This window comes from Hemitrygon akajei, unplaced genomic scaffold, assembly GCF_048418815.1.
Source record: "Hemitrygon akajei unplaced genomic scaffold, sHemAka1.3 Scf000042, whole genome shotgun sequence".
In the NCBI taxonomy this organism is placed as follows: Eukaryota; Metazoa; Chordata; class Chondrichthyes; order Myliobatiformes; family Dasyatidae; genus Hemitrygon; species Hemitrygon akajei.
The window spans coordinates 6867757-6888498 of NW_027331928.1; the positions used below are offsets into that span (position 1 = coordinate 6867757).

General features: G+C 49.8%; 1 long non-coding RNA gene across 1 annotated transcript; it reads right to left on the reverse strand.

The window, feature by feature from the left end:
* Positions 1 to 6110: 6110 nt before the first annotated feature.
* Positions 6111 to 8540, reverse strand: LOC140720411 (uncharacterized). Its single transcript, XR_012097175.1, has 3 exons — positions 8409 to 8540; positions 7362 to 7426; positions 6111 to 6238 (listed from the first exon to the last, which is right to left on the reverse strand). It is a non-coding gene; the product is annotated as an uncharacterized lncRNA (long non-coding RNA).
* Between the last annotated feature and the right edge of the window lie 12202 nt (positions 8541 to 20742).

Sequence of the window (20742 nt, forward strand, 5' to 3'; positions counted from 1 at the left end):
TGACTGACACAGGGCTTAGGGAGCAGTGAGAGGCAATGGGATTAACCTGGAGACGGACATAAACTGTCGGGCGGGAGAGGAGCCGTGGGATGTAATTTTGGGACCGACAGAGGGTTGCAGGATCAGATTGTGCCAATGGGATTAATTCCGGAACCGCGTACGTCTGTGGGGTTTGGGATATTTGGATTTGCTTGGGGACTGAAATAGATCTGACGGGAGAAATGGGTGTGTTCGATTCGCACCGGGACTGCCACCGGACTGTGGAGACCGCGGGACGACCGAACGGTGGCTGTGGGGGAGGTGGTGTAGTTGGATTAATCTGTCGACTAACACAGAGCAGTGGGGAGACATTGGGACACTGGAATTATTTTAGGAACGGCACAAGGCTGTGGTTATTGCCCGGATTTAATGGGATTAGATTGGCGACGGGCTCGTGTTCCGCCGGATCTGTTTTGTCTCTGTTCACATTTTTTAACCATTTATTGATAGGGATGATGCCATTGGTCTGCTGTACAATGTGTCCTCCGGAAGGTGCTCCTGCAGTGCATGCACATCGAGTGGAGGGAGTGACTATTGCCTTCATGATAAACACCATTTCATCTGCGTGAAGTCTGCCCCCTGCTGGCCGGAGATCCCTGCAAACATTCAGCTTCTCTGTCAACAGCCAGAAGAGCCGACTTGAATCAAATGATTACCCTGTCTTTCCCTTCCTTATCTCTCCTCCACTCTCACTCAGCCCATCCTCTCAAAATCCTCCCTGCAGTCTCTGTCCCTACCTGCTACTATATTCTCCTCTTTTCGCAACCCCATTCTCCCCACCACACATGGAAAACCCCACTCTCCATCTGTCCTCTTCTTTCTCGCCATCCCTCCCTCATCTCGGTCTTCCCCACTCCCACTAACACTCTCTACCCTCTCTCCTCATCCTACTTCCTCGACCTTTGTCCAACCGCTATTTCAGCACTCCCTCTTCCAACCTCTTTGTATTTCTCTCCCTTTCTCCCCTCTCTACCGCACTCTCTCCTTCTCCACTCCGTTCCCTCTAACACCTGCGTCCCTCTGATCTCCCTCTTTCTATCTCCTTTCCACCCACTCTCACCTAAATCCTGTCCCGTCTGGGTCTCGATACCCCATCTCTGGGTGAAAGTCTATGCGCATACCGTCTGTCTGTGCCCCTCTTGAGTTTATGCAACTCCTTAAGGTTCCAACTACGCTGCAGCGAATAAAGACCCCTTCCTCTCTCCGTCTCTGTTACTCGAGTCCCGGCAATATTCCTGTATATCTCCCTGTACATTCTTTCCGGCTCAATGGCATTTTTCCCAGAGCAGGGCGACCAAAACCTGTGCGGGCTCACTGACGTCCTGTACCACGGCAACGTGACCTCCCGACACCTGTACTCGGTGTCCTGACCAGTGAAGACCAGCGGGCCAAGTGTCCTGTCCACTCGCATCGTGACCTCCCGACACCTGTACTCGGTGCCCTGACCAGTGAAGACCAGCGGCCCAAGTGTCCTGTCCACTCGCATCGGATGTTTTGCAAAGGAATCGCTATTTGATTTATTATCTGAGACTCACACGGCCTGGATTTGTTTTTGCAGTATCAGTAACGCGCAAAGATGTAAAATTAATTTCAATTACAAATATTAATAAATACCGGAATAAATGTCGAGTTAGTTCTCGTGCGTTCAGAGATGCGATGGCGCAGTGGAAAAAGATGTTCCCATTGCATCTCTGCATTTTGGATTTTCTCCCCGATTAGAAAATAGTCTGCACATTTATTTCTACAACTCATGTGCACGGCCATGCATGTTCCAACATTGTGTTTAATTTGTCAAAGTAAATTCTACTCATCTGTCCAAGTTCTTCTGCATCTTGCCTTTGTCCTGAACTCTACCTGCCCCGCCACCAATCTACGTATCATGTGCATACTTGGCAAAGTTGCTTTCTATCCATCATTTAAATAATTTATATTCAGCATGTAAACACCGACCCTGCGGAACATCACCAGTCGCTGGCAGCCAAACGGAAAATGATCCCTTTATTCCGACTCTCTGCCTCCCACCCACCAGCCAAAATCCTGACCATGTTAGTAACTTTCCTCTAATACCATAGGCTCTTAACTTGGTAAACATCCTCATTATTGGCACTGTGACGTATCCTGTAACGGTTTAAAAAGAACCAGCAGAAATGGACACACCTGGAATCTGAGTTTTCCGTTATAAACTCCATTTAATAATAACTACGCGATAAAGTAATATAAAACAAGATAAGGTAAACAGGTTAGCAGAGTTTATGCATATATAAGTGAGTAAATAAAGTTCCCAAGCCTCTCCCAGCTCAGATGATTAGATGATACAGCCTTACGGTGGTATGGTAGCTTGTCAATTCAGATCTGGAATTTGGTTTCGGTAGAGTTGGAGAGAGAGAGGATTTTGTTTTGTCCTCCCAGTGCTGATGCCGACGATCATACACGATGTCCTCCTGCTCCCGAAACTTAGTGAAAGTCACCAACTTGTGACCACCAAAAGAAAACCGTCTTCTGTGGTGGAGTTATCAACCCAGGCGAGAATTAAACACACCGACAGCTCGCCACCGGTCACTCCTCTGTCCACACTGTGAGCACAACCCACCCTCGTCCTGGGCACACAGAGCTCACCAGTGTCTTCCTTGTCTCTCGGGTGTCGTGTGTCTCTGGTGAGTCCGATGATAAATCCAACTGATCATGCATATATATCACAAGGCAGAACATGAGCTGTCCATCATATAGCTCCGCCTTTCAGTTTCCAAGGCAACTCACAGACTCTCTCTCTCTCTTTTTAAGGAGCAGTCCACTTTAGAACGATACTTCAGATCTCGTCACACCTCCCTCCCTTTTAGAAAAAAAGATGAAATAGCAATTTGTGTTGTCTTAGCTATCGAGTATACAGCTAACAGCAATACATGTGTAATTATGAAGTAATGCAGCAAAGCAATACAAATTCAAACTTAATATCTAGACAGTCTGCTACAATATTGTCAGTACCATTCACGTCTTATATTTCCATGTCAATAGACAATAAACAATGAATAGGTGCAGGAGTAGGCCATTCGGCCCTTCTAGCCATCCCCGCCATGCACTGTGATCATGGCTGATCATATACAATCAGTACCCTGTTCCTGCCCTTTCCCCACATCCTTTGACCCTGCTATCTATAAGAGCTCTATCTACCTCTCTCTTGAAAGAATCCAGAGACCTGGCCTCCACTGCCTTCTGGGGCAGAGCATTCCACATATCCACCAAACTCTGGGTGAAAAGGTTTTTCCGCATCTCTGTTCTAAATTGCCTACCCCTTATTCTTAAACTGTGGCCTATAGTTCAGGACTCACCCATCAGCGGAAACATGCATCCTGCCTCCGGCGTGTCCAATCCCCTAATAATCGTGTATGTCTCAATCAGATCCCCTCTCATACTTCTAAATTCCTGTGTATACAAGCCCAGTCGCTCCAATCTTTCAACATATGACAGTCCCGCCATTCCCGGAATTAACCTTGTGAATCTACGCTGCACTCCCTCAATAGCAAGAATGCCCTTCCTCAAATTTGGAGACCAAAACTGCACACAATACTCCAGGTGGGGTCTCACCAGGGCCCTGTACAGCTGCAGAAGGACCTCTTTACTCCTATACTCAATTCCTCTTGTTATAAAGGCCAGCATGCCATTAGCTTTCTTCTCTGCCTGCTGTACCTGCATGCTTGCTTTCATTGACTGATGGACAAGGACACCTAGATCTCGCTGTACTTCCCTTTTTCCTAACTTGACTCCATTTAGATAGTAGTCTTCCTGTTCTTGCCACCAAAGTGGATAACCTCACATTTATCCACATTAAACTGTAACCGCCATACGGTCGCCCATTCACAAGCTCAACAAGCTTGTATAATACAACTCCACAAGCTCCAGATCCTGGGCCAGTGAACCTCCCTCTGTAACTGGATGATGGACATCCTCATCGGGAAACCTCAGTCAGTGCAGATCGGCTGTGACGTCACCGATCTGCAGGTCGGGTCGAGAAAGCAGAGAGGCTACAGAAGGGTTCAGAGGGATTGGGCGAATGGGGAAAGAAGCGGCGGGTGGATCACAGTGTCGGGATGTGTATGGCCATGCACTTTGGTAGAAGATATGAAGGCATAGACTGTTTAATAAATGGTGAGAGAATTCAAACACATGAGTTGCAAAGGGACTTGGTAGACATCGTGCAGGATTCCCTAAAGGATCATTTCCAGGTGGAGTCCCTGGCGAGGAAGCCAAATACAATGTTCGCATTCTTGTCGAGAGGATTAGAATATGAAAACAAGGATGTAGCGTTGAGACTTTATAAAACACTGGTGAGGCCTCAGTTGGAAAACTGTGAGCGGTTCTGGGTCCCTTATCTATACCGGCCAGATGAGCTTGCATTGAGAAGGGTTGAAAGGAAGTTCACGGGAATCATTCCGGGATTGAAACGCTTATCGGATCAGGAGCGTTTGATGGCTGGAACTCAGAAGAATGAAGGGGGCGGCGGGGAGAGGGTTGTTGTTGAAATCGATCGAATGTTCAAAGGCTTCGACAAAGTAGGTGTGGAGAGAAGGTTCCCCGTGGCGAGACCGGTGGACCAACATCGCAATGGAGATCCGTCCTTTTAGAACGGAGACTGGGAGGAATGTATTCAGCCAGAGTTTGGTAAATATGTAGAACAGGTTACACAGGCGGCTGTGGAATCCGACATTGGGGGTATTGAAGTTAGAGGTTGATTACTCAGGGCATGAAGGAATACGGTAGAAAGGCAGGAGATTGGGGCTGAGGGGGACCTGGATCAGACATGATGAAATGGCGCAGCAGACTCGATGGCCTAATTCTGCTCCGATATCTCATGGTCTGATTTTAGGTTCCTGTGTTGCCGGGTGTCAGCATCTCAGTGGATCTGTCCTGGTGGGACCAACACATTCATGCAAACAAGGAGAAGATGTCTTGTTCCCGATTGAACAGCGCCAGACTTCCAGATGTCGGCACGCCCATTCCCCGGAGTGTGGATAACTGATATTTTCCTTTTCAGGCTCAGACTGACAATTATCGCTCGTCAACATCGCTTCATGGAAAGTCTGTCGTTGACGTCCCCGTGCTGAGCACTCAGTGCTCAACCGTAGGAGATCCAATTCGAGAACTATTCTTTGCGAAATAAACTTTAGATGTCTTTACTGCCGTCCTGTTTATTTCGAGTCTGCGTTTCAGTGTATTCCAGACCATACTCTACACTTCCCATCACCACCATAATCTCTCGTTACAGAAGGAATTACAACCTGAGCCGTTTGAGAGTTTTTGGCCTTTCATTGAAAACCAGCAAATGATCGCTGGGAATTATTGCATCGCCGCCTGGTACGGAGGCTGCAATGCGCAAGGTAGCCAGAGGCGGCAGACGGGTGTTGACTCAACCAGCTCCATCACGGGCACAACCCTCCCCAACATCAGGGGCATCTACAACATGCGGTGCCTCGACAAGGCGGCATCCATCACTGAGGCCGCTCACTCATAGAAAAGCACCCTGTTCATTTCTACCATTAGGGAAGAGGCACAAGCAACAGAAATCTCAGCGATTCGGGAACACCTTCTGTCCCTCCGGTATCTTATTTTTGAATGTATGACATCACGTCCACATTTTTGCAGTATTTATTATCTTTTTGCATCTTACATTAATATTGCATTCTTGCGACGTGCTGATCATGCAAAGATACAAAGCTCAGGGCGGATAAGTCACAGATAGTGAGTCAGGCGGTAAACATCCTATACAGTCCTGGGAGCGGGAGGCCTGAAAGTGAGGGGAAGGAAAATGGGGTGAAATAAGGGGAGATGGCAGGGGAGGAGTTATGAGAGAGAGAGCGAGTTTGGAGATTCGAGGGTAAAGAGAGAGCGAGATGCCGAGGAAGGGTGCCATAAGTAGAGAGAACAGAATAGTGTAGGGGCGAAAGGCAGAGCGGATAGGTTTGACAGAGACTGGGAGAGAGCTGGAATTGGGGTAAGAGAAGGATGCCACATGATTTAAGTCGGCTCCACGGCATTTTGACAGAGATCCCGGATCTTTTTCGGAATAACCGGGAACAAAGCTGCAGGCTTCTCACAAATGAAACGGTGCTGATCATTTTTGCAAATTCCAAGCCAACTGGATTTACATTCACTGCATTCGAACTTTCCAGCGTTCACCTTGTACACGACGGTCGAGGACGCTTCCCTGTCAAGGGGAGATAAACATTTTCAAAAGGGACAACACAACTCCAGCAGACAGCCCGGTGTCAGTCCCCAGAATACTCCCACTGACTCAATCTCTCCTCAACGACCGGTGTCTGTCCCCATAATACTCACTCTGACCCTCTCTCGCCCCCCCATATCTGTTTCAGTTTCCAAAATACTCTCATTGACCCATTCCCCGCAGCGCTGTGTCAGTCCCCGAATAACCCCTTGCCCAACACTGTACTCACAGCGCTGTGCCAGTCTCCAAAATAACCCCACGATCACACCTTCTCCCCACAGTACCCTGCCTCTCCTCAAATTACTCCCAGAGCCGCAGCCTCTCCCCACGACCCTGTGTCCGTTCCGAAGATACTCCCACAGACCCACTTTCTCCCACGGAACGGTGTCTGTCCCCAAACTAATCACACTGCTCCACTCTCTCCACAGCCCTGTCTCATTCCCCAAAATACTGATACTGACACACTCTCTCTCCCAAGGCATCAAAGTACTCGTACATCCTACTCTCCACCCACAGCCCCGTGCCAGTTGCCAATATGATCCCACTGTCCAACCTTCTGGCTACAGACATGTGCCAATCACCAAAACACTCTCACTTTCCACTCCCTTCCCACAGTCCATGTCAGCCCACAAATTAAACCAGCTGTCCGCTCCCTACTAAGAGCCCGTCTCGGTCCCCAAACTAACCGCATTGCGTAATCTCACCCCACAGACCCGTGTCAGTCCCAAATTAATCGCAGTACTCCACTCCCTGTCCACAGTGTCCCTCCCCAAATAGTCCCACCGCAGCATTTGCTCTCCACGGACCCATGTTAGTCCCCAAAATAGTCCCCCTTTCCACTTTCCTCCCTCAGACTGCGTCCGTCAACAAATTAATCGCTCTGCCCAGTCTCTTCCTGCAGGGGATGCAAGGCCACAGAATAATCCTACCGCCTTACACTCTCCCCATTGACCTGTTTCTGTCCTGAAAATATCCCCAGGGACCCACCACAGATGCATCCCCCAAAAGCACCACGTACCCCACTTCCCAACAGACATGTGTCAGTTCTCGAAATAAATCCCACTGCCCAATCTCTCTCCAAGACCGACATGACCCCAACTCTCACCCCGCTTTGCATGTTCCAATCCAGTATGAACTGTCTTCTCCGCGGACAGCGCTGTTAACAAAATTCTGTTAAATTAAATTGCCATCATTAATGATTGAAATCGAGCACAATTTAAGGACCGTCACTTTATGTCTGACCTGGGGACTGTGTGATGGGACGGTGTGGAGGGAGATTCACTCTGTGTCTGACCCCGGGAGTGTGTGATGGGACGGTGTGGAGGGAGATTCACTCTGTGTCTGACCCCGGGAGTGTGTGATGGGACGGTGTGGAGGGAGATTCACTCTGTGTCTGACCCCGGGAGTGTGTGATGGGACGGTGTGGAGGGAGATTCACTCTGTGTCTGACCCCGGGAGTGTGTGATGGGACGTTGTGCAGGGAGATTCACTCTGTGTCTGACCCCAGGAGTGTGTGATGGGACAGTGTGGAGGGAGATTCACTCTGTGTCTGAACCCGGGCGTGTGTGATGGGACAGTGTGGAGGGAGATTCACTCTGTGTCTAACCCCGGGAGTGTGTGATGGGACGGTGTGGAGGGAGATTCACTCTGTGTCTGACCCCGGGAGTGTGTGATGGGACGGTGTGGAGGGAGATTCACTCTGTGTCTGACCCCGGGAGTGTGTGATGGGACGGTGTGGAGGGAGATTCACTCTGTGTCTGACCCCGGGAGTGTGTGATGGGACGTTGTGCAGGGAGATTCACTCTGTGTCTGACCCCAGGAGTGTGTGATGGGACAGTGTGGAGGGAGATTCACTCTGTGTCTGAACCCGGGCGTGTGTGATGGGACAGTGTGGAGGGAGATTCACTCTGTGTCTAACCCCGGGAGTGTGTGATGGGACGGTGTGGACGGAGATTCACTCTTTGTCTGACCCCGGGAGTGTGTGATGGGACGGTGTGGAGGGAGATTCACTCTGTGTCTGACCCCGGGAGTGTGTAAAGGGATGGTGTGGAGGGAGATTCACTCTGTGTCTGACCCCGGGAGTGTGAGATGGGACGGTGTGGAGGGAGATTCACTCTGATAATGATATTTCTTCTGTCCATCTGACACATACCTCTTCCTCGTTTGAATTTATTTCAAGAAGCTTTGAAGCAGAGATAGTACAAAGTTGCTTCGCCCCCTCGTAAGAACTTTCAAACGTTGAAATGAAATAACAGAGGCCTTCATTTCTGATCCAGTCCTGGGAACACGCTTTCTCTGGAAATCAGGAACAAAGAACAGTGAATCTCCCTCCGTATTGTCCATTACGTCCGCTGAGAGTCAGATACAGAAAGAGGATCACTCCACACCGTCCTATCACAGAACCCTGTGGTCCGAAACAGAGTGAATCTCCCTCCATACCATCCGCTGACGCACTTAAGTGGTCGGCACAGTGTACAATCTGCTGTGCACCGTCCTATCAGACACACCGGTGTCAGACACAGAGGGCAACACACCCGTCGCCGTCCCAAAGCACACTCCCGTGGTTAGAAAGAGTGAAACTGCCTCGCCACCGTCCGATCCCGCCCTCCCGCAGTCACAAAGATTAAAGCTCCCTGCACACCGTCCCATCTGAGACTCCCGTGGTCACACCGACTGAAGCCCCCTCCACACCGCTGCATTATAGCCAGTCGGGTCGGCCACAGACAGAAATTCTATCCACACTGTCAAGTCACACATACTCGTGGTCAGACAGAGAGCGCAGCTTCTATCAGAGTCTTCCGGTGTCAAACGCACAGTGACGCACCCTATGCAGCAATGCCAGACGCTGAGAGAAGCTGCCTCTGTAGCGCTGTTTCATGCACTCCCGGGTACAGACACGAGGTGGCACTCCCTCCACACTGTCCATACACTCCCGGAGTCGGACATTGGGTGTCGTTCCACCCACACCGTCTCATTACACACACTCGGAGTCACACTGTGTGTGTCTCTCCAATCGCACCTTCTCATTGCACATTCCCAAGATCGGCCATAGAGTATAGGAGCGGGAGAATGGCGGATGTCGTCTCACCTTTTCTGCTGGGCAGCAGCTGGCAGATTTTAGCCTTGGTTTCGTTGAGAGTTCTACACTTCAGTTCGAGGTGACTGAAGTTGTGACGGAGATCGGTTTGCGTTTGATGCTGATCAGAGAGAGCGGTGCTCATTACCGAGAGGTTGCTTTCCAGGACGAACAATTTGTTTTCAAGGATGGAGTGGTTTCTTTCGAGGATAAACAATTTATGTTCGAGGATGGAGACGTTGTTGCTTGGGACGGAAATGTTCTTTAGACAGGTGCTCTGGGAGAGATCCAAGACGGAATTCTCTGATGTCATGGATTCCAGGGTTGAGTTCGGTTCGTGGATTTGTACTCGACATTGGCACTGGGTCCTGTTCATCTCCTGATGTTGCTCCCAAAGTCTCAGGTACTTTTGATCAGAGGCGAGCAGAGACTGACGGATCTGTAACACTGAGAGAAATGGTGAGGTGTGTGTCTGTGTCACGGTGATTCGCGGGTCGGTCGTACAGTGAGGGGAGTGTGGGTATCACGTTGAGGGGTGTGTCCATGTCGTTGTCAGGAACGTGTCGATGTCACGTTGAGGGCCGTGTCCGTGTCTTGCAGAGGGGTTTGTCCTCGGCATTGAGAGGAGCATGTCAGTGTCACAGTAAAGGCTGTTTCCATGTTCCTGTGAGGGGTGTGTCATTGTCACGGTGAGAGGCGACTGTCGTCACTGATGTGATGGTGAAGGACGTGTTGGTGTCACGGTGAAGTAGGTGTAAGTGTCACGCTGAGAGATCTGTCGGTGCCTGAAGCGTTGTTGCAGGAGCCGTCGTTTAGATCTCTTTATCAGCTGGATGGATTATTAATGAACCGCAGCACCCCGGGTATGTACTCCAATCTAACACAGGATCTCTCACATAATGGCCGCCCCGGTTAACTCTATCTACTCTTTGTTAGCCATCGCAAATTGCCTAATCAATCACAATGACGGAAGACTGCAAAGAAATCCCAAAGGGTCCGCCCACTTTTTAAACCTCTTGCTGGCTCTCCTCAAAACAAGCGACTGTTTGCGATGACTGAAGCCCGCCGACAAGTCCCATCGGGCCCCATGCACATCTTAAATCTCTTGCAGGCTCTGCACAGATCAGCTGGTAAAGTATTTACTGACTCTCCTTGCTTCACCCTGATGTTTTCACCTCCTTTGAGAAGACAACTATCATCACAGAACTCAGATTGCAGTTTAAGATCATTCTGGTGAAACTGACAGATTTCTGGCAAGGCGACAACCGCCTGGCACTCATCGCCAGTAAGACGAAAGAGCTTATTCTGGACTTCAGGAAGGGTAAGACGAAGGAACACATCCCAATATTCATAGAGGGATCAGAACTGGAAAGAGCGAGCAGTTCCTGTGGGTCAAGATCTGTGAGGATCTATCAGGTCCCAACATATCATTGTTGTTATAAAGAAGGCAAAACAGCGGCTATAATTTATTAGGAGTTTGAAGGGATTGGGTATGTCAACAAATGCAATCAAAAACGTCTATAGTTGTATATAGTACCATGGAGAGCTTTCTGACAGGCTGCATCACTGTCTGGTATGGAGGGGCTACTGTACAGCACCGAAAGTAGCAGCAGAATTTTCTAATGCTTGTCAGCTTACAAAGTACCCAGGACAATATTAGTGAGCGTTTTCCGAGAAAGGCGGCGACCATTATTAAGGACCCCCAGCAGCCAGGTATGCCCACTTCTCCCTCTTACCATCAGGAAGGAGGAACAGGAGACTGAATGCACACACTCAGTGGTTCAGGAACAGTTCCATCCCCGCCGCCGTCCGACTTCTAAATGGATACTGAACACTTGGACACTACCTCACTTTTTAATATATCGAATTTCTGTTTTGCTCGATTTATCATCTATTCTATATAGGTATACTAAAATTTATCTATCTGTCTATTTATATTTATTTATTTGTTTGTTTGTTTATGTATTTATTTATTAATTATTTTCTTCTCTGTTATGTATTACCTTGGAGCGAAAATCAAGACATGTAGGCCGATAGAGTGGCTTGGCATTGTTGGTAAAAGGAAAACATGAAATCAAACTATTGGAAAGAATTGACAGATGACCGTCAGGTGCAGAATCATTGTGGATCGAGTCACGGAACTGCAATGTTAAAAAGCCAAATATATCAAAGAGGGAATGAAATGTTTCTTCAGATTTATAACGTGTAAAAGAGAGCCGAGAGTAGATATTGGATCAAATTATAGTGATATCAAATAACACTATCAATTATTAGATATTGATACCAATATCTAATAGCAAAAGATTACATACTGGATTACTATCAAAATGATAGCAATGGGCGACAGGGAGATGGTGAAGGAACGGAATAAATATTTTGCTTCAGTATTTACTGTGAAAGGCACCAGCAGTAGGCCTGAGGTTCGAGACAGTCTGAGGGCAGAAGTGAGTAACGGTGCCATGTGTAGAGAAGGTGCTGGAGAAAGTGAGAGGTGTGAAGGAGGACAAGTCATTTTGAATAGATTGTCTACACCCAGGGTTCTGAAGGAGGCAGCTGAAGAAATCGTGGATCTTTGTTAATGCTTATTCAAGAAGAATTGGATTCTGCCCTGGTTCCGGAGACTCGGAAGTTGCAGGTGTCACTCCACCCTTCAACAACGGAGAGAGGCAGAGTTCTCTGAAGGTGAATATGCTGGTTGAGTCTGTGGTAAGGAAGGAAAATGAGACGCTCGCATTGATTTCGAGCGGACTAGAGTACAAAAGCAAGGATCTCATATTGAGCCTTTATAAAGCCCTGGTGAGGCCTCAGGTGGGGTATTATGAGCAACTGTGGGTCCCCTTATCTAAGAATGGATGTGTTGACGTTGGAGATGATTCAAAGGAGAATCACCAAAATGAATTCAGGCTTGTCGAATAAAGAACATGTCATAGCTCTGGGCCTGGACTCACTGGAGGTCAGAAGGGTGAAGTGGGAATCTCACTGAAACCCATCGGTGACACGAGTGCTCAGTGTCCATGGCGGTGTCACTGTCAGGGTGCTATTGTTGTCACGTTGATTGGCGAGTCGGAGTCAGCATGAAGGGGGTGTTGGTGTGGGGTGTATCCGTGTCACGGTAATGAGCGTGTTGGTGTCAAAAGTGAGGGTTGTGTCGGCGTCACTGTGAGATTTTACGTGGTCAACTGAATCCACTCCGTTTTTTTACTGTCTGACTCCACACGCAGCCTGTTTGACTCACCATGGATCGAGAGCCCGGCAACTATCGCGACGAGGACGGACGTAACGAGGCAGAGTAGGCAGATCTTACGGCACGGTCTATGTCTCGGCTCCTGTTCATGCGCAGCTGTGGAGAGACCATTCAGCGTGTGCGTGAATTCAGCCGTGTCTCCCAGTGGGATTCCCTTCCACCCGCCACCCGCGCTCTCTCCTTCCACCACGATCACCCCCTCTCGCCTCTCTCAATCTCATCCACTTTCCAGCCGGCGTCTTTGACAGTCCCAAATCCTGTACTCGGCAAAGACTGTCTAATGTCTGATTGATTTTTCGTAGTTGTATATTGTTCAGAGATTGGTAAATATTTGAATAAAGATTTGATGACAAATGTATTTTGAATACTGAGCTTTTGACTTTGAGTTGGCCTGCCCACACGAGCCAGAGGAAGTGACGCATGGGGCTTATTCTCGCTCGTGGTCTGAGACTAATCGTGTTCCGCAGTGACCTGCCCGGGACCTCTGGTATTTTTGATGTATCGGACAGTCAAGGATGAAAATGGAGTTGGGTGGGTTGTAAACTTGCGAATCGCCCAAAGTTTGGTGATATTGTGGACTGTGTGGAAGATCGCCCACGGATTCAGTGGGATATCGATTAGTTGTAACTGTGGGTGAGGAAAAGGGAGATGGAATTTAACCCGGGTAAGTGTGAGGTTTTGCGCTTTGCCAAGTCAAATGTAAAGGGTCAGGGCAGGGTAAGAACAGAGTTAACGGCAGGTATTTTAAATGCCGACCTACAAAGGGATCTTGCGTTGATAGTACAGGTAGGTAGGGCGTTAAAGAATTGACTTCTGACGGGCCGTTGACTTTGTCCCTCTCATGCGAGATTCATTCACAAGTTTGCGATGCACGTCAGTGACAAGTGGCGTTAGGCACGGATCCGCACTGAGACCTTTGCTGTCTGTGGGGAAAACTCGAATGAAAACCGGGATAATAATCTCGATTTTGCCTGTTCGGGGCATTCCGCCTGGTAGACTTGGAAATTGGATTATTGTTATCACAGAGAGAAGACCGAACAAGCAGTTCAGCACAGAACAGACACACAGTATTTTCTCGAGTACGTTCCCTTCTGTTACTGGGCATTTCAACTCTGAGTAAAAAAAAATAAGTTTCTGTCAGTCTACTCTGTCGGTGCCTCTGATAATCTTATAAACCTCCGTCCTATCTCCCCGCATCTTCCGCCGCTCCAGGGAAAACAACCCAACTGCCGGATCTCTCGTTGAAACACACGTCATCGAATCCGGGCAGCGTCCTGTTGACCCTCTCTGGAGGCTCTCCAAAGCCCCGACATCCTTCCGATAATGTGGTGACCGGAACTCTACACAATGCGCCTGATACAGCTCAGTCTGAGCATTATAACGTTGCAGCATAACCTCCTGCCTTGCTGACATAACGCCCCGACTAATAAAGGCAACAATGACATTCGACATCTCAAACATCCTATCAAACTGCGTAGTCACGAGCAATGACACTGGCCCCCAAGATCCCACTGATCTGGGCGCTGGCTTTAATAGTGAGTCTTCTCTTCGCATTTGTCATAACAAAGAACAAATTTTTCAGTTTTTACTGGGTTAATCTGCATCTGTCCTTTCTCCAACCCATATCTGTAAATGATCCATATCCCAGTGAATATCCCAGTTTGGGCTCCTTATTTAAGAAAGCATGTCCTGACATAGGAGTGGATTCTGAGAAAATTTACTAGAATGATTCCAGGAATGAGAGGGTTAACATGTGAGGAACGTTTGACCGCTCTTGGACTGTACTCCTTGGAGTTCAGAAGAATGAGCGGGGACCACATAGAAACATTTCGAATGCTGAAAGGCATGGACAGAGTAGATTTGGCAAAGTTGTTTCCCATGGTGGGGGAGTCTAGTACGAGAGGACACGACTTGAAGATTGTCGGGCGCCCATTCAGAAGAAGGATTGCGAATTTTTTGGCCAGAGGGTGGTGAATCTCTTGAATTTGTTGCCACGGGCAGCAGTGGAGGCTAAGTCATCGGGTGTATTTAAGACAGAGATTGATAAGTATCTGAGTAATCAGGGCATCAAAGGTTATCGTTAGAAGGCGGGGTAATGGGACTAAAGGGGAGATTGGATCAGCTCATGATGAAATGGCGGAGCAGACTCGATGGGCCGAATGGCCGACTTCTGCTTTGTCTTATTGTCTTCTGGAATATTTTTCACAACACCAACTACCTTCGGCCCATCTGCAAATCTACTAACCCACTGATCTACATTGTCTCCAGATTATTTATATACATCACAGACAGGAGAGGTCCCAGTTACATCCATAGATACAGGTCACTTTACTGGAGAACAAGGCAAATCAATCACAGAGTGCAGAATAAAGTGTCACGCGTACCGAGGAAAAGAGGTGCAGGCGGACAATGAGGTGCACCGGCAGATTGTGAGGTAGATTGTGAGGTCAAGAGCCCATTCTATCTTGCTAGGGGACGGTTTCGCAGTCTGATATCAGCCGTGCAGCAACGGCCCAGATGGTAAACTACTCTGGAGGATGACGTGAAATCCATGGATATCTGTGTGATTCATCTGTTTATCGAGCACCGAGGGGTAGGGATGGTAGATGTAATGAACATAGATTTAAACGACGACACAGATGGCTTGACTTACAGACATTACATGTCGATGGTCGTTTCCCAGAGTAGAAGCCCGTCTTAATGGTATTTACCAGGTATTCTCGGACGGGTCGGGTGATCATCGTCAACTCTATTTACCATTTGTAGCAGATTATACAAGGTGCGGTTGGTAAGCTTCAGAGGGCCCTAACTCTGGTGGCTTGGTGAACAGAGAATATAGTTATCTCTACAGGGGGATCTCGACTCGCTGGGGAGCTGTGGAGGCAAATGCAATTTAGAACAGGGAAGTCCGAGCTATCGTATTTCAGTATGAAAACCCAGGGTGGCACATTGGAGAGGGCGGATTCCTGAAAAGTGTAGTAGAACAGAGGGACCCAAGATACAGGAATACCGTTCCTTAAAAGTGGAGTAACAGGTAGGCAGGGACCCTGGGGAGTGTTGTAGATCAGAGAGACTCAGGGGTACAGGGCCACGGTTCCCTGAAAGTGGAGTCACGGGTAGACGGGGACCCCGGGGAGTGTTGTGGGACGGAGGGACCCAGGGGTACAGGGTCACGGTTCCCTGGAAGTGGAGCCACGGGTAGACGGGGACCGGGGAGTGTTGTGGGACGGAGGGACCCAGGGGTACAGGGACACGGTTCCCTGAAAGTGGAGTCACAGGTAGACAGGGACCCTGGGGAGTGTTTTGGAACAGAGGGACCCAGGGGTACAGGGACACGGTTCCCTGGAAGTGGAGTAACAGGTAGACAGGGACCCTGGGGAGTGTTGTGGAACAGAGGGACCCAGGGGTACAGGGATACGGTTCTCTGAAAGCGGAGTCACGGGTAGACGGGGACCCCGGGGAGTGTTGTGGGACAGAGGGTCCCAGGGGTACAGGGACACGATTCCCTGAAAGTGGAGTCACAGGTAGACAGGGACCCTGGGGAGTGTTGTGGAACAGAGGGACCCAGGGGTATAGGGCCACGGTTCCCTGAAAGTGGAGTCACAGGTAGACAGGGACGCTGGGGAGTGTTGTAGATCAGAGGGACTCTGGTGTACAGGGACACGGTTCCCTGAAAGTGGAGTCACGGCTAGACAGGGACCCTGGGGAGTGTTGTAGATCAGAAGGACTCAGGGGTACAGGACCACGGTTCCCTGAAAGTGGAGTCACGGCTAGACAGGGTCCCTGGGGAGTGTTGTAGATCAGAAGGACTCAGCGGTACAGGACCACGGTTCCCTGAAAGTGGAGTCACAGGTAGACAGGGACGCTGGGGAGTGTTGTAGATCAGAGGGACTCTGGGGTACAGGGACACGGTTCCCTGAAAGAGGAGTCACGGGTAGACAGGGACCCTGGGGAGTGTTGTAGATCAGAAAGACTCAGGGGTACAGGGACACGGTTCCCTGGGAGTGGAGACATGGGTAGACAGGGACCATGGGAAGTGTTGTAGAGTACCCAGGGGTACAGGGCCACGGTTCCCTGAAAGTGGAGTCACGGGTAGACAGCGACCCTGGGAAGTTTTGTAGAACAGAGGGACCCAGGGGTACAGGGACATGGTTCCCTGGTGAAGTCACAGATAGATGGGGCGCTGAAGAAGGCAAAGAAGAGAGGGGAACGAGTGGTAGAGGGTGAAGGAAAGTGGACAGAGAGGAGGAGACAGATGGAGTGTAGAGTGACAGAGGGTGAGAGACAGGAAGAGAGGAGGGAGAGGACAGGGGGAGAGTGTTGAAAAACGGGAGAGGGGAGAAAGGGGAAAACGGGGGAGATGGTGTGTGGATTATAAAGGAATGAAGGGGAGATGGAACGGAAGAGGGAGGAGAGAGGGGATGACAGACGGGGTAATTCGATGAGGGAAAGGAAGAGAGGGGGAAGAGAATGGAGAGAGTAAGAAATTAAGGAAGACGAAGAGGAGAGGGGAACAGATAAAGGGAGAGTGGGGAGGCAGGAAGTAGAAGTGGAGAGAGGGAATAGTGGGATTAGAAACGAGAGAGAGTGGATCTTAAAATGTTATCAAAATCTCGCCCTCATCACCGCCTCTCCCATTCCCGTCGCAGAGAAACATTCCTTCAATGGTTCTTCTAAATCACCTGTCATCACGTAGCGATCACTGCTCAATGCCCGTTCCCCCGCACCGCCCCTCCAACGACATTCACACCACGGCCCCCTTCCCACGGCATTTTCTTCTCCCACCCCACACTCTCCTCCCATCTTTGATAACCCTGCCCCCACAGAGTCACTGCCACGGCGATCCCTAAACCCCGTCCATCCAAAAGCACAGCGTCCACACACACTCTGCCCCCTCTTATGTCCCGCTCTCATGAGTTCCCTCTCAATCAGAGAATCACTCCTGTCAGCTCTACGCTGGTGCTAAGATTTCTCAACAGCATTGGACGCACCACCTAAACACAGCCAAAGCAACGAAGATGAAACTGACGTCCATCTGTCCGGAGACGAGGCTCAGGCAGGGCCGGGAAATTAGGTCCAACGTCCGACACACCAGGTTCAGCTCGGCACAGTGCAATGAGGGTCAGAAACAGAGTGAATCTCCCTCCCCACCGTCCCATCACACACTCCCGGGGTCAAACACAGAGTGAATCTCCCTCCACCCCGTCGCTTCACATTCACCGGGGACAGCACAGAGTGAATCTCCCTCCACAGCGTCCCATCAAACACTCCCGGGGTCAGACACCGATGGATCTCCCTCCACACCGTCCCATCACACACTCCCGGGGTCAGACACAGAGTGAATCTAACTCCACACCGTCGCATCACACAGTCCCGGGGTCAGACTCATATTGAATCTCCTCCAAACCGTCCCATCACACACTCCAGGACTCCGACGCAGAGTAAAGCTCCCTCCACACTGTTCCAGCAAACCCTCACGAGGTGCAACACAGAGTGAAGATCTCTCCACACTGTTCCATCACACACTCCCGGGGTCAGACACTGAGTGAATCTCCCTCCACACCGTCCCATCACACACTCCCGGGGTCGGACACAGAGTGAATCTCCCTCCACACCGTCACAGCACACACTTTCGGGGTCCGACACAGAGTAAAGCTCCCTCCACACCGTTCCAGCAAACACTCCAGGACTCAGACAGAGAGCGAAACTCCCTCCACCTGTCCGATCAAACGCAGCCGTGATCAGACACGTAATGGAGCTCTCTCCCTCCATCTTTCTGCCCCACTCACCTCTGAAAGGAGACCGTGATTCCATCTTGGCGAACTTTGCATTCATGGAAGTATCGGTCAGTCCTCCTGTCGAGGATCCGCTGCGTCTCTGAGCTCAGCAAGGGGAAGTAACCGTTGTCAGAGGAAGCCCGTGTTGACAAGGGGATCAGAACGACACAAACAAACACCAGATGAGCAGCTGATAAAGAGACCAGGGGGAGGAGAGAGATTGTGGATGTTGGGGAGGGTGATTGAGTGAGTCGAGGGTGGGGGGAAATGAATAGTGAGAGTGGGGAGATAGGGCGGAGGGACAAAGATTATTGTTGCCGGAGAGAGAGAGAAGTGGCTAACAGGGAGCAGTCTGGTTAGTGAGGGTGAGAGAAGTGAGATTGTGAGGCGTGACCTGGGAAAGTAAGAGATGGAGACGGCAAACGTGAGGATAGGGAGACTTGGAGAGGGACTGAGAGACAGAGGGAGAAAGGTGAGTGCGAACAAAAGGGCGAAAGAGAGAGAATGAGAGATGGGATGTGAAGAACGGAGAGGAGAAGGGGGACGAGAGGGAGAGCGGGAGAGTGAAGAGGGGCTCCTGGAAGGGATGAGTGAAGGAGAGAGAATGACGATGGAGGGAGAGAGTTCTCGAATGAGCGGGACAGAGAGGAAATAATTTGAGCGAGGGGAGTGGGGAGGGAGGGGAGTAGAGAGAGAGGACTGGAACAAGGAGGTGGAATTGGAGGGAATGTCGGAGGGATTTGTCTCACTAATGCGGAGAATCCGTGCTCCTGGAGATTTACATCGCCCCGGCGGTTCCTGGTTTGATCGTCGGAAGCTTCCACTGCTCCGGCTCATCCCTTCTGTCCATGAGAAACAGCGACCCCCCGGACAAACATCCAAACCCCACCGAGGTAACTGAGGAACCCCCACCCTCCCCCCTTCTCTTGCCGTCTCTGTCTGTGTGTCTCTGTCTCTCCGTGAAGACTCACAAAACCAGGACAAGTACATCTCGGCACACGGAAAGGTGAGGGCCAGAGTGGAGTCCCCGCCTCCTCCCTCCGCAATTCCCTACCCGCCTTACGGCTCCTCTGCATCTCCCTCTCCCGCTCCCCTCGTTTTACCTCCCCTCTCCCTTTCTATCCTCACTCTCTCCTCCCCTCCCTACCCGCTACGCCATGTTTATCTCTCTCTGTCTATTCTCCCCCCTCACCGTAACAACTCCATCTCCTCCTTCTCTGTCTCTATAACTCTCTGCATTCTGCCCACACCGTAATATCACTGTAACATCTCTATCACCACCCCCCCCCCCCCCCAAACACACACACTATCTCTGACCCAGCTATCTTTATCAGGCAGTAGCAAGCCAAGGGAACTGGAACATCAACCGGTCATTGGCTGAGGAATGGGGATGAAACCTCGGTCAAGCTCCTACGCTGATTTTACCTGGTTTTCAGCACCTAAGTTACAGGGAAAGGTTGAACAAATTAGGTCTTTATTCTTTGGAGCATAGAAGGTTGAGGGGGGACTTGATAGAGGTATTTAAAATTATGAGGGGGTTAGAGTTGACTTGGTTAGGCTTTTTCCATTGAGAGTAGCGGAGATTCAAATAAGAGGACATGAGTTGAGAATTAAAGGGCAAAAGTTTAAGGGTAACACGAGGGGGAAATTCTTTACTCAGAGTGTAGTAGCTGTGTGGAACGAGCTTCCAGTAGAAATGGTAGATGAAGGTTCGATATTGTCATTAAAAAATCAATAGGTATATGGACAGGAAAGGAATGGAGGGTTAAGGGCTGAGTGCAGGTCGGTGGGACTAGGTGAGATTAAGCGTTCGGCACGGACTGGAAGGACCGAGATGGACTTTTTCCATGCTGTAATTGTTATAGGGTTAACCTCAAACTCCATGACGCAAAAGCCTTCACAGAACACATCAGCTCGGTGGATGAAAACATCAGATTTACACCGGACGCCTCGAGAACAATGGACTGCCTTTTTTAGACTGTGGAGTCCTTATCAAAGGAAATGGAGATCTGGATATTGAAGTTTACAGGAAACCAACACAGACAGATCACCATACACGGTTTGACTCTGATCACCCATTAGAACATAATTGTGGGTTATCAGAACACGACATCACCGCGCCGAGTGTAAGCCCACCAATATCACAGCTAAAGACAGGGAGCGCAGGTATTTGAGAGACACCTTGAAGGCGAGCGGCCACCCGGAATGGCCCTTCGTCAAGACAGCAACAACAACAATAAACAGCAGTGACGTCAGCCCAGCAGACAGCCGTAAGGAGCAAAGCAAACGGAAAAACAGAGTCTTGCCAAACGAAGCTGGAGCTTCAGAGAAACTCAGAAGGGTTTTCAACAATCACCCCACCCTCTCCACTCCCTCTCCCTCCATCCCA